Source organism: Piliocolobus tephrosceles, chromosome 21 (assembly GCF_002776525.5).
Source record: "Piliocolobus tephrosceles isolate RC106 chromosome 21, ASM277652v3, whole genome shotgun sequence".
Lineage (NCBI taxonomy): Eukaryota > Metazoa > Chordata > Mammalia > Primates > Cercopithecidae > Piliocolobus > Piliocolobus tephrosceles.
The window spans coordinates 23,041,027-23,054,463 of NC_045454.1; the positions used below are offsets into that span (position 1 = coordinate 23,041,027).

The 13,437-nt window shown below is 44.2% G+C and overlaps 1 pseudogene; it reads left to right on the forward strand.

Moving 5' to 3' along the window:
- Positions 1-6,439: 6,439 nt before the first annotated feature.
- Positions 6,440-13,437, forward strand: part of LOC111553941 — a 51,937-nt pseudogene continuing 44,939 nt past the window's right edge.

Below are 13,437 nucleotides of genomic sequence, written 5' to 3' on the forward strand. Positions count from 1 at the left end.
CTCTCTTTCTCTCTCTCTCCTCTCTCTCTCTTTCTTTCTTTCTTTTCTTTTCTTTTTTTTTTTTTTGAGACGGAGTCTTGCTCTGTCGCCCAGGCTGGAGTGCAGTGGCTGGATCTCAGCTCACTGCAAGCTCCGCCTCTGGGGTTCACGCCATTCTCCTGCCTCAGCCTCCGGAGTAGCTGGGACTACAGGCGCCCGCCACCATGCCCGGCTAATTTTTTGTATTTTTTAGTAGAGACGGGGTTTCACTGTGTTAGCCAGGATAGTCTCGATCTCCTGATCCGCCCGTCTCGGCCTCCCAAAGTGCTGGGATTACAGGCTTGAGCCACCACGCCCGGCCTCTCTCTCTTTCTTTTCTTTCCTTCCTTCCTTCCTTCCTTCCTTCCTTCCTTCCTTCCTTCCTTCCTTCCTTCCTTCCTTCCTTCCTTCCTTTCTTTCCTTTCTTTCTTTCACACAGAGTCACTCTGTCGCCCAGGCTGGAGTGCAGTGGCGCATCTTGGCTCACTGCAACCTCCTCCTCCTGGGTTCAAGTCATTCTTGTGCCTCAGACTCCCGAGTAGCTGGGATAACAGGTGTGCGCCAGTACTTCCAGCTAATTTTTGTATTTTTAACAGAGAAGGGGTTTCGCCATATTGGCCAGGCTGGTCTTGAACTCTTGGCCTCAAGTGATCTGCCCACCTTGGCCTCCTAAAGTGCTGGGATAACAAGTGTGAGCCATGCTGGACTGGAAGACAATTTTTCTATGGACTAGGGTAAGGGTTGAGGGTTGGTTTGGGGATGATTCAAGCACTTTGTATTTATTGTGCTGTTTATTTCTATTATGATTACAATGCAATATATGATGAAATAATTATACAACTCACCATAATTATAATGATATAACTCATGTCATGATGTAGTGCATCAATATATACTATACTATATATTACTATATATACTATAATACTATATATTACTATATATACTATAATACTATATATTACAATATACTATCAATATAACTTATCACTGTTAGCGTTGACCTTGATCACCTGCCAAAGGCAGTGTTGGTCAGGTTTCTCCACTGTAAATTTACTCTTCTCCTGTGTTTGGAAGGAAATCATTACATGCAAGCCACACTTCAGGAGTGAGGAGTTATGCTCCACCTCTGTGGGGGTGGAGTATCTGTGAGAATTCGTTGAACTTCTTCCTTGTGGGAGACAGGTCTTTTCTTCCCCTTCTACACTCAGCCCTCTGTATTCTCTGATTCCACATTGTGGATTCAGCCAACCACAGATCAAAAATATCAGGGAAAGAAACCCAGTAAAAAATCATACAAACCGGCCAGGCACAGTGGCTCACGCCTATAATCCCAGCACTTTAGAAGGCCAAGGCGTGTGGATCACCTGAGGTCAGGAGTTTGAGACCAGCCTGGCCGGCATGGTGAAACCCTGTCTCTACTGAAAATTTAAAATTAGCCAGGCATGGTGGCAAGTGCCTGAAATCCCAGCTACTCAGGAGGCTGAGACTGAGAATCACTTGAACCCAGGAGGCAGAGGTTGCAGTGAGCCAAGATGGCACCACTGTACTCCAGCCTGGGTGACAAGAGCAAAATTCCATCTCAAAAAAACAAAAAACAAAAACACCAAATAAATAAATAAATAAAACAATCAACACAGTAGAACAGCTATTTACATAGCATTTCTATTGTATTAGTTATTATAAGTGATCTAAATGTAATTAGAGTGTACAGGGGGATGTGTGCTGGTTATGTGCAAATACTATACCATTATATATAAAGGACTTGGACATCCATGGCTTTTGGTATCTACGGGGGTCCTGGAACCAATTTGCAGTGGATGAGGAAGGAGACCTGCAATTGTTAATATCAGTGTGAACTCATGAGTGTTTATTCCATGCTTTGGGTTATGATCCGATCTATTTTATTTTGTTACTCAAGTTGTCCAGCTTTGACTATTGGGATCTCTTTCAGTTGGATCCTGTGAGCCTTTGACATCTCCCCACTGATGTGGGCTTGTTTTTGGTTTGTCTATTTTGAGCACTTTCCTACTTTCTGGTACTAGTAGGTGCTCCAGGCTTATCCTGTGTATTTCCTGCCCTAGTCTTAGAATCAGCCATTTCTCCATGGAACTTTGGTTTCTTTTATTGGCAACACAGTGAGGCTCCATCTCTACAAAAGATTATGGGCTGGGCCTGGTGGCTCACGCCTGTAATCCCAGCACTTTGGGAGGCCAAGGCAGGCGGATCTCTTGAGCTCAGGAGTTCGAGACCAGACTGGATAACATGGTGAAACCCCATCTCTACCAAAAAATACAAAAAACAATTAGCCAGGAATGATGGTGGGCACCTTTAGTCCCAGCTACTAGGGAGGCTGAAGTGGGAGAACTGCTTGAGCCCAGGAGGTGGAGGTTGCAGCGAGCCAAGATCGCGCCACTGCACTGCAGCCTGGGAGGCAGAATGAGATCCCATCTGAAAAAAAAAAAAAAAAAAAAAAAAAAGCTGGGCATGGTGTCCTTGTCCTGAAAGCGCTGAGATTACAAGTGTGAACCACCATGTCCAGCCAAGACTGCTGAATTTGTGCATGCAATTCTTGTGTGTGTAACCATCAGAACGGCATGCCCTGCCCTTGTAAAGTTTTATTTTCTTATAGCGGAGAGCTATGACAGAACCTCCTTTCTATCTTATTCTTGAAGTACCTTTAAGCAGGAATAAGATGATCAGTATATAACCAGTGATTGCCAGCTTCTTTATTCATGTGGCTATTTTGTTTTTCATAAAAATTGTCTCACATTTTTAAAGACTTCTATAATACATAGAATATCGTAATATTGCTCTTCTTTCTATTCTTCCTACCAGGATTAGTAGAAAATTTTCTGTGAAAATAATCTTTAGTTTATTTTCCAGAAACTTCTCCCCTACAGAAGCTCTTGAAAGTACTTTTTGGTTTTGTTTTGTTCAAGAGACAGCTGAATATAGCTCTTGGAGAGGAGATCCTCTGACGTGAATTGATTGAGACAGCTTGTAATAACGTTAGTAGGTATTTTCCAGGCACAATGGGGAAGGTGTCCACAATATATACCCGTAAAATCCTTTGGGATTTTGTGTTCAGATTTTTTGCAAGTAAAAACGTAAGTCCCTGAAGGTAGTGGTTTTTGTGTTTAAGAAAGGCTTTTCTTTTTTTTTCCTTTTTGTTATGTTAATCAGTGTGGAATGACCTTAACACCAGAGGGCAGTATTTTCTAGTAGTTGCCAAAATGTCCTTGTAGTCGGTGTAATTATCTGATGGATTAAAAAAGACATCTTATGTTTTCCCAGGTGTTGCCGGTATAATGCATATAGCCTGGGACTCATACCGAAGAGTCATAATGCATCTAGAATTTTCTAAACCGCAGGGATTTTTTTTCTTTTTAAACTATTCTGTTTGGTGGTGTTTAAACTCCCTGAATTAATTTTCACAATAAGCCGTGCTGTTTCCAGGGGTTGTGTGATTGGCAGGAATGGGTGGCTTTCACACAGAACCATTTGACCCTAGCCCAAGCCCAAAGGAACTCCTGCCTTATTAAGGAGTAACAGGCAGATTTGTGTGCGGCCAGCGGGCTTGAGTTTGGCTTCAAGGATGGTCAGAATTTGTGAATTTCGTTCCATAAGAATATCCCGGTCTTGCTGAGAAGAGAATGGGCTTTTTAATCCGGAAACTTTCATACAATTTATTTTATACACACTTTTACTTTTTGCAATTTAAAAACTACAGACAATAGAGAGGACATTTAAATAGCCTACATTTGGTTACCCATCTCTCTTTGCTTGCTAGTTTCCATTTAATGTAACTGCAGAGTGAATCTTCTAAAATATGTTCTTACTCTTCCGATATCCTTGTTAAAACAGGAAAGCCTATGTGTATTAACCAGGTAGTTTCTATTTTCTTCTTTTAAAAAATGTTTCCCTTGCTTGCTATACATCTAATACATATTCATTGTAGAAAATAAATATGGCAGGCCAGATGCAGTGGCTCACACCTGTAAACCCAGCACTTTGGGAGGCTGAGGTGGGAGGATTGCTTGAACCCAGGAGTTTGGGACCAGACTGGGCAACATAGCAAGACCCTGTCTCTACAAAAAATAAAAAAATTAGCTGGGCATAGTGGCGCACACCTGTAGTCCCAGCTCCTCAAGAGGCTGAGGGAGGAGGATTGCTTGAGCCCAAGAATTTGAGGCTGCAGTGAGCTAGGATGGTGCCACTGTATTCCAGCCTGAGCCACAGAGCGAGCCTCTGTCTTACAACAACAACAACAGCAACTTGTAATCTCACCTCATAGATAAGATTTTATTGTATGCATTTTTTCCTTGGAAACAGACTGTACATGCTATTTTATAATTTGTATTATTCCCACGATAATGTGATGGAAACTTTACTAAAAAGTTCTAAATTCAAGACCAGCCTGGGCAACCTAGTGAGGCCCCATCTCTACAAAAAATTGAAAAAAATTAACAGTGCATGGTGGCTTGCACCTGTAGTCCCAGCTATTCAGGAGGCTGACGCGGGAGGATCATCTGAGCCCAGGAGGTCCAAATGGTGGGAAGCAGTGATTGTGCCACTGCACTTCAGCCTGGGGAACCGAGTGTAATTGTATTTTGCCAAACTGCACAACATCACTTTCAGTGATTGTTTAGTGTTTTCGAGTATGATTGTATATAGTTCCTTTAATCAGTTCACCCTCTTGTTAACAGTACATGAGTCTGATGGTTCATACTCTTGCCTACTGTGGGTATTATTATTTTGTCAATCTGCTGCATTCATTCAACACATAGATATTGATTGCTAACCATGTACTAGGCATATTCTCAGTGCTTGAGATAGATTACTGAATAAAACAACCTCTGATCTCATGAAACCTGTATTTGAGTGGAGGACATGTACATACCCGATACATGTTATAAATAAGTAAATCCTTTAGTATATTGGAAAGCAAAAAGTGCTATAGTTAAGAAAAAACAGAGCAAGTTAAAGGAGCAAGGAGTGAAGAAGATTCTAGTTTTTTATTTTAAATTTATTGTAGAGGTGACATCTCCCTATGTTGCCCAGGCTGGTCTCAAACTCCTAGGCTCAAGCAATCTTCCTGCCTCAGCTACCCAAAATACTGGGGTTAATGGTGTGAGATACTATACCTGGCCAAGGATTGCAGTTTTCATTTGTATGTTTTTCTCTTTGAGAAAGGGTCTTGCTCTGTCACCCAGGCTGGAGTGCAGTGGCATGATCTCAGCTCACTGCAACCTTCACCTCCCAGGCTCGAGTGATCCTCCTGCCTCAGCCTCCCAAGTAGCTGGGACTATAGGCCCATGACACCAAGCCCAGCTATTTATTATTTATTATTTTTTTGTATTATTATTATTATTTTTTTTTTGTAGAGACAGGGTTTCACTATGTTGCCCAGGCTGGTCTCGAACTCCTGGGTTCAAGCGATCCTCCCGCCTTGGCCTACCTAAGTGCTGGGGTTACAGGTGTGAGCCCCTGTGCCTGGCCAAGGGTTGCAGTTTTAATTAGAGAAATCAAGGCAAGCCTAATTGAGAAGGGGGCATTGCAAGACTGGAATCAAGTTATTTGAATTTGCAATTTTATTATTACTATAGCTGATATGATTTGGATCTGTGTCACCACCCAAATCTCATGTCGAATTGTAATCATGCGTGTTCAAGGTAGGGCCTTAGTAGGAGGTGATTGGCTCATGTGGATGGATTTCCTCTTGATATTGTCCTCATGACAGTGAGTTCTGGAGAGATCCTATTGTTTAAAGTGTGTGGCACCTCCCCAACCTCATCTTGCTCCTGTTGCCACCATGTACGATGCCTCCGTCCCCCTTTGCCTTCTGCCATGACTGGAAGCTTCCTGAGGCCTTCCCAAAAGCAGAGGCTGCTATGCTTCCTGTACAACCTGCAGAACCATGAGCCAATTAAACCTCTTTTCTTTATAAGTTACCCAGTCTCAGGTATTTCTTTATAACAGTAGGAGAATAGACTAATACAATAGTTAAACGTTCTTTCATATATTTATTCTTTTTTTTTTGGTGATGGAGTCTCTCAGTGTCACCCAGGCTGGAGGGCAGTGGTATGATTTTGGCTCACTGCAACCTCCGCCTCCCGGATTCAAGCAATTTCCCACCCTTAGCCTCCGGGGTAGCTGGGACTACAGGTGTGCACTACCACGCCTGGCTAATTTTTGTATTTTTAGTGGAGACGGGGTTTCGCCTTGTTGGCCAGGCTGGTTTCAAACTCCTGGCCTCAAGTAATCCACCTGTCTTGGCCTCCCAAAGTGCTGGTATTACAGGCGTGAGCCACCACGCCTGGCCCACATACCTTGATGTACAAATACTTTATTGGTTCCCAGTTTCTATGTGCACTAGAAGATGGGAGGTCCTCTTTCTGCACCTATTACAGCTGTGGCTTTTGGTCCCAAGCAGCATCTGAAGCGGGTAGCAGCTCCACAGCATTGGATGCTGGATAAATTGACCAGTGTGTTTGCTGCTCGTCCATCCACTGATCCCCACAAGCTGAGAGAGTATCTCCCTCATATTTTCCTGAGGAACAGACTTAAGTACGCCCTGACAGGAGACGAAGTAAAGAAGATCTGCATGCAGTGGTTCATTAAGGTAGATGGCAAGATTCGAACTGATATAACCTACCCTACTGGATTATGAATGTCATCAGCATTGACAAGATGGGAAAGGATTTCTGTCTGATCTATGGCATCAATTGTCGCTTTGCTGTACATCCTATTACACCTGAGGAAGTCAAGTACAAGTTATGCAAAATGAGAAAAATCTTTGTGCGCGCAAAAGGAATCCCTCACCTGGTGATTCACGATGTTCACACTGTCCGCCACCCTGATTCCCTCATTAAGGTGAATGACACCATTCAGATTGATTTGGAGACTGGCAAGATCACTGCTTTGAAGTTCGACACCGGTAATCTGTATATGATGACTGGAGGTGCTAACTGGGGAAGAATTGGTGTGATCACCAACAGAGAGAGGCACCCTGTATCTTTTGACGTGATTCACGTGAAAGATGCCAACAGCAACAGCTTTTCCATCATTTTTGTTATTGACAAGGGCAACAAACCATGGATTTCTCTCCCCCGAGGAAAGGGTGTCTGCTTCACCATTGTTGAAGGGAGAGACAAGAGACTGCAGCCAAACAGAGCAGTGGGTGAAATGGTCTGTGGGTGGCATGTTAGATCTTTGTATGTAATTAAAATGAATATGGCATGATTAAAAAATAAGTAAAAATACTTTATTGCTAGAAAGTGCTAACGATCTATCTGAGGCTTCTGTGAGTCATAATCTTTTTGCTGGTGGAGGGTCGTGCCTTCAGATTGATGGTTGCTGACTGATCAGGGCAGTTGTCGCAAGGCTAGAGTGACAATTTCTTAAAATAAGACAACAAAATTTGCCGCATCGATGGACTCCTTCACAAAAGATTTCTCTGTAGCATGCAATGCTGTGTGATAGCATTGCATATAGAACTTCTTTCAAAATTGGAGTTGATCCTCTCAAACCCTACCACCTTTTTATCAACTATGTTTATAGAATATTTGAAATCCTTTGCCGTCATTTCAACAATGTTCATAGCATCTTCACCAAGAGCAGATTCCATCTCAAGAAACCACTTTCTGGTTGGGCGCAGTTGCTCATGCCCGTAATCCCAGCACTTTGTAGCTGGGATTATAGGCACCCACCACCACATCCAGCTAATTTTTGTATTTTTAGTAGAGATGGATTGGGGGTGGGGTTGCACCTTGTTGGCCAGGCTGGTCTTGAACTCTTGCCCTTAAGTGATCCTCGGCCTCCCAAATTGCTGGGATTACAGGCGTGAGCCACCATGCCCAGCTGGTGATTCATTTTTGCATGTGGTATAACATAGCAAACATTATTTTTCCTGAATATTTGTATTATTGTATCAGGTTGTATTGACAGCATTTGTTAAACATTTTATGCCATTACTGCTTATTGACAGGGTCTCACTCTGTCGCCCAGGGTGGAATGCAGTGGCATAATCACGGCTCACTGCAGCCTCCACCTTCTGGGCCCAAGCCATCCTCTTGCCTCAGCTTCCCAAAGGGTTGGGATTACAGGCGTGAGCCACTGTGCTGGGCCTGTTTTTTATTTTTTATTTTTTTTGTGACAGTCTCACTTTGTATCTCAGGCTGGAGTGCAGTGGTGTGATCTTGGCTCACTGCAACCTCCACCTCCTGGGTCCAAGTGATTCTCCTCCCTTAGCCTCCCATGTAGCTGGTATTACAGGCATGTGCCACCATGCCCAGCTACTTTTTGTATTTTTAGTAGAGACAGGGTTTCACCATGTTGGCCAAGCTGGTCTCGAACTCCTGACCTCAAGTGATCCACCCACCTTGGCCTCCCAAAGTGCTGGGATTACAGGCGTGAGCCACTGCACCTGGCATTTTTTAGTTTTTAAATTCTGTTCCATTGATCTGTCTGTTTTGTCTTGTGCCATTGCCACATTGCATTACGATTTCTACTTTTATGATTTTTTAATATCTGCCAGGTAAAATTGATATTGTCTCGTTTTGCATGGAGCCGTTCACCATACTTGTTGAGTGCTTGCTCTGCACCAGGCTTTGTCCTGGGCACTGAAGGTGCGATGTTGACCTATATGGTCTTTCTCTCTCATAGGTCTTGGAGACACATGCAGACACACAGAGCGGTAATTACAACCTGCCTCATCAGCAGTGCAGCGGGGAGGGCTGGAGCATGGTGGGACACATCTACCCACGTTCCTGCCTTTGTGCCCTAGATGGACTTTCTGGCTTCTGTCTGAGGCCGCCCCTGACCAGGCACCAGGTCCTTTCCCCTCTTGCCTTCTCAAGGAACTACTGAAGCAATTCCCTCTTTTCTTTCCTGCACCATCAACCGATATTTCCTTCTCTACTGGAATATTCCCATTAGCTTACATGAATGATGAGTGAATTCCTTTCATTGCACCATATTCTCCAATTACCATCCATTTCTCTGCTTTGTTTATAGCCCAAATCCTTGAGTTAACCATCTTCACTGTCTCCAGTTCCTCTCCCATTCCAGTGGGGCATCACCTCCACCACTCCTCCAATACCTCTCATGTCAAAGTCATCAGTGACCTCCCTGCACCTGAACCCAGTGTTCAGTTTACTTGCTCATGGTACTTGACACTCCAATAGCATTGGACGAAGCTCGTCACTCCCTCCACTTGGCTTTGCACAGGCCACTCTCTTGGGTTTCCTTCGACTTTACTGGTCACTCCTCAGAGTCCTTTGCTGTTTTCTCTTTACTCCCCCCAACTATATTTCATTTATTTATTTATTTTAGATGGAGTCTCGCTCTGTCGCCCAGGCTGCAGGGCAGTGGCATGATATGGGCTCACTGCGACCTCCGCCTCCCAGGTTCAAGTGATCCTCCTGCCTCAACCTCCCAAGTAGCTTGGATTACAGCACGTGTCACCACGCTCAGCTAATTTTTTTGTATTTTTTAGTAGAGACTGGGTTTCACCATGTTGGCCAGGCTGGTCTTGAACTCCTGACCTCAAGTGATCTGCCCACCCTGACCTCTCAAAGTGTTGGGATTACAGGCATGAGCCACCATGCCTGGCCATCTTTCCCCCAATTCTAATTGCTGGAGTGCCCCAGGGCTTAGACCTTAGATCTTTTCTCTGTCTGCACTCACTCCTTTGGTGATCATACCTAGCCTCGAATCTTTAACTATCATTTCTCTTTTTTTTTTTTTTTTTTTGAGACGGAGTCTCTCTCTGTCGCCCAGGCTGGAATGCAGTGCTCGAATCTCAGCTCACTGCAAGCTCCACCTCCTGGGTTTATGCCATTCTCCTACCTCAGCCTCCCAAGTAGCTGGGACTATAGGCGCCCGCCACCTCACCCAGCTAGTTTTTTGTTTTTTCAGTAGAGACGGGGTTTCACCGTGTTAGCCAGGATGGTCTCGATCTCCTGACCTCACGATCTGCCCGTCTCGGCCTACCAAAGTGCTGGGATTACAGGCTTGAGCCACAGCGCCTGGCCTTAACTATCATTTCTAATAATGGAAATATCTTCTCAAATCATGGAAACTTCAACTTTATATCCCCTGTTCAGACTTCTCCCCTGAGCTCCAGGCTTGTCGATCACTTGTCTCCTTACATCCCACTTGGATATCCCACGGTTATCTCAAACTCAGTATGTCCCACACTGTACTCCTGACGCCACCACATTGCTCTTTCCATGCCTCTTTATACCTCTGTACATGGCAACTACATTCTTTCAGTTGCTCAGGCCAAACACTTCAAAGTGGCCAGGTGTGGCGGCTCTCATCTGCAACTCCAGCACTTTGGGAGGCCGAGGTGAGAGGATGTCTTGAGCCTGGGAGTTCTATATCAGCCTGGGCAGCACAGTGAAGCTCTGTCTCTATAAAAAATACAAAAAATAAAAATTAGCCAGACGTGGTGGCACACGCCTGTAGTCTCAGTTACTTGGGAGGTTAAGGTGGGAGGACTTGAGCCAGGGAGGTCGAGGCTGCAGTGAGCCATAATTATGCCATTGCACTGCAGCCTGGGAGAAAGAGTAAGACTGTCTCAAAAAACAAACCAGCAAACAAACAAAAAATTCGAAGCTATTTGTGACTCTTCTCTGTACCACACAGCTCCTATAGACTTCATTAATAGACTCTGGACTCTACCACTCAAATCTAGAATCTGACTGATGTTCACCACTTCCGTCTTGCCATTCTTTTCAAGCTGCCATGATTCCTCACTTGGATTTTCATAATGGCCTCCTGATGGCTCTCTCTGCCTCTGTCCTCATTCCCCTTAGTAGTCTAAGAGTAATGCTTTTAGAATGTAAATCACATTATGTTACATTGCTGCTCAAAACCCAATGGCGCCTCTTTGTTGTAAGGACGCAGTCCAAGTCCTTACAACAGCCTACAAGGCTGCGCTCGATTCTGCATCCCCCAATTTACTTCTCTAACTTTCTCTGCTACCATTTCTACCCTAGCCTTATTGGACTCCAGACACACTGGCCTCCTTGCTCTTCTGTGAAGGCCAAGCATGTGACCCTTTCGGGACATATCCTCATGGTTCATCTTGTCACCTCCATTTGCACCTCATTTTGTGCAAATGACAGTGAAACTTTTTTTGATCCTCTATTGATAATTTTAACATCATCCCATCCACTTTCCATCTTTAATTAATTACTTAATTAGTTCATTTATGTATTTGTAGAGACAGGATTTCACCATATTGCCCAGGCTGGTCTCCAGCTCCTGAGCTCAAGCAATCTACCCGCCTTGGTCCCTCAAATTGCTGGGATTACAGGAGTGAGCCTCCTGCCCGGCCTTTATGTACTTTTTTATCTAACTCATTACCAGCTTCTAACTCAATACCAGCTAACATACTCTATTTTTTATTTTTTTTTTAAACCTATTTTTTTTTGTTTATTTCCCACTAGCTTGCAAGTTTTCTAAGGGCAGAGATTTCATCTGTTAAATTCCAGGTTGTTTATACAGCTCCTAGAGCCATGCCTGGTATATAACACATGCTCAGTAAATATCTGTTGAATGAGTGATGTCCTTGAATATTGAAATTGATATGTCTGAAGTTTCTACAATTTCTTAAATGAGTTTCTTTCTTAGGAGATAATCCCCTTTATCTTAAGTCATTGAATTTTTTACTCTGACAGTTTTTGGGTTTGCCTTTCTAGAGGAGTTATGTGGGTGTCTGTTCAAAGATTTTAGGTCAAGGTGAGAGAAAAAGAGACTAGTTTGAATTTGTTGGAGGTTTATTTTTTTCAGACAGTTACAGTTGCTGTTGTAAAGCGGAAAGAGAGCTCACCCGGAAGTGGCCAAGGACAGGGAATTTCCCTGTGATGTTGAAGGGTTCTTCTTACCCTTTTGTTATTATTATGGAAGTGGTAGTGGCAGGAGTAGCCACAGTGAGGTAGATAATAATTGCAAGCACTGATGGAATCCTTCACTGAGTGCCAAGCCCTGTCAGAGGGCTTGACATGTACTTTCTCATTTAAACCTTATAAACCAGATACTGTTATCATTATCATTCTAACTTCATAGATGGTAGACCTAAAGCTTTTTTTTCTTTTTCTGGGACAGGGTCTCAAGATGCTGCCCAGGCTAGTCTCAAACTCCTAGGCTCAAGCAATCTGCCTGCCTTGACCTCCCAAAGTGCTGGGATTACAGACCTGAGCCATTGCACCCAGCCTGACCTGAAGCTTAAATAAAGGTAATGCACAGCCAGTCTACCCGCAATGATCCCCACCTCCTGGTACTCCCATACTCATGTAGTCCCCTCCCATCTTGTACCAGGGTTAACCTGTGGGATCAATAACATACAGCAGAAGTGAGGCTGTCCTTCTTCTGAGATTAGGCATAAAAGACTGGCTTCCTTCTTGAGCACTGTCTTGTCTTGCGTGTTCTCTCTCTCTCTCCCTCAGATCACTTGTCTTACGGAACGTCAGCTGCCATATTGAGAGGATACTCAAGCAGCCCATGGAGAGATCCATGGAGACACCCATGGGATAAGAAACAGAGACCTCTGCCTAACAGCCAGTGAGGCATTGAGACCTGCTGTATTAGTCTGTTCTCATGCTGCTAATAAAGACATATGCAAGACTGGGTAATTTATAAAGGAAAGCAGTTTAATTGACTCACAGTTTCACATGGCTGGGGAGGCCTCACAATCATGGCAGAGGGCAAAGGGGAAGCAAGGCATGTCTTACATGGCAGCAGGCAAGAGAGAGTTTGTGCAGGGGAATGCCTGTTTATAAAACCGTCAGATCTCGTGTGACTTATTCACCACCATGAGAACAGCATGGGAAAGACCCACCCCCACGATTCAATTACCTCCCACTTGGTCCCTCCCACAACACGTGGGGATTATGGGAGCTACAATTCAAGATGAGATTTGGGTGGGGACACAGCCAAACCCTATCACCTGCCAACTACCCAGGCATAAGCTTGGAAATGGATTCTTTAACCCCATTTGAGCCTTTAGATGGTGGTATCCTGGCTGGCACCTTGACTACAACCTTTGGAGAGACTCTGAGCCCAAGCCACCCAACTAAGCTGCTCCAGGATTCCTGATCCTTAGACATTGTAGGAGGTGATAAGTGATAATTATTTAAGCTGCTAGGTTTTGGCATAGTGTGTTATGCATCAGCAGATGACCAATATAGGTAACTTGACCAAGATCACATTGTCGATAAGTGGTAGAACTAAAATTTGAACATGGGCTTGTCTGACTTCAGACCACTGGGCTCCACTGCCGTGGTGACAGCCACAGTATCGACTCTGCTCATCCCTGGCCTGTTGTGAGCTGCCACTGAGTTGTAGGGCTTGCTGTGGTCTGCAGGACTGAAAGTGGGGCTGAGAACCGACCCCATGACTTCTAGAACA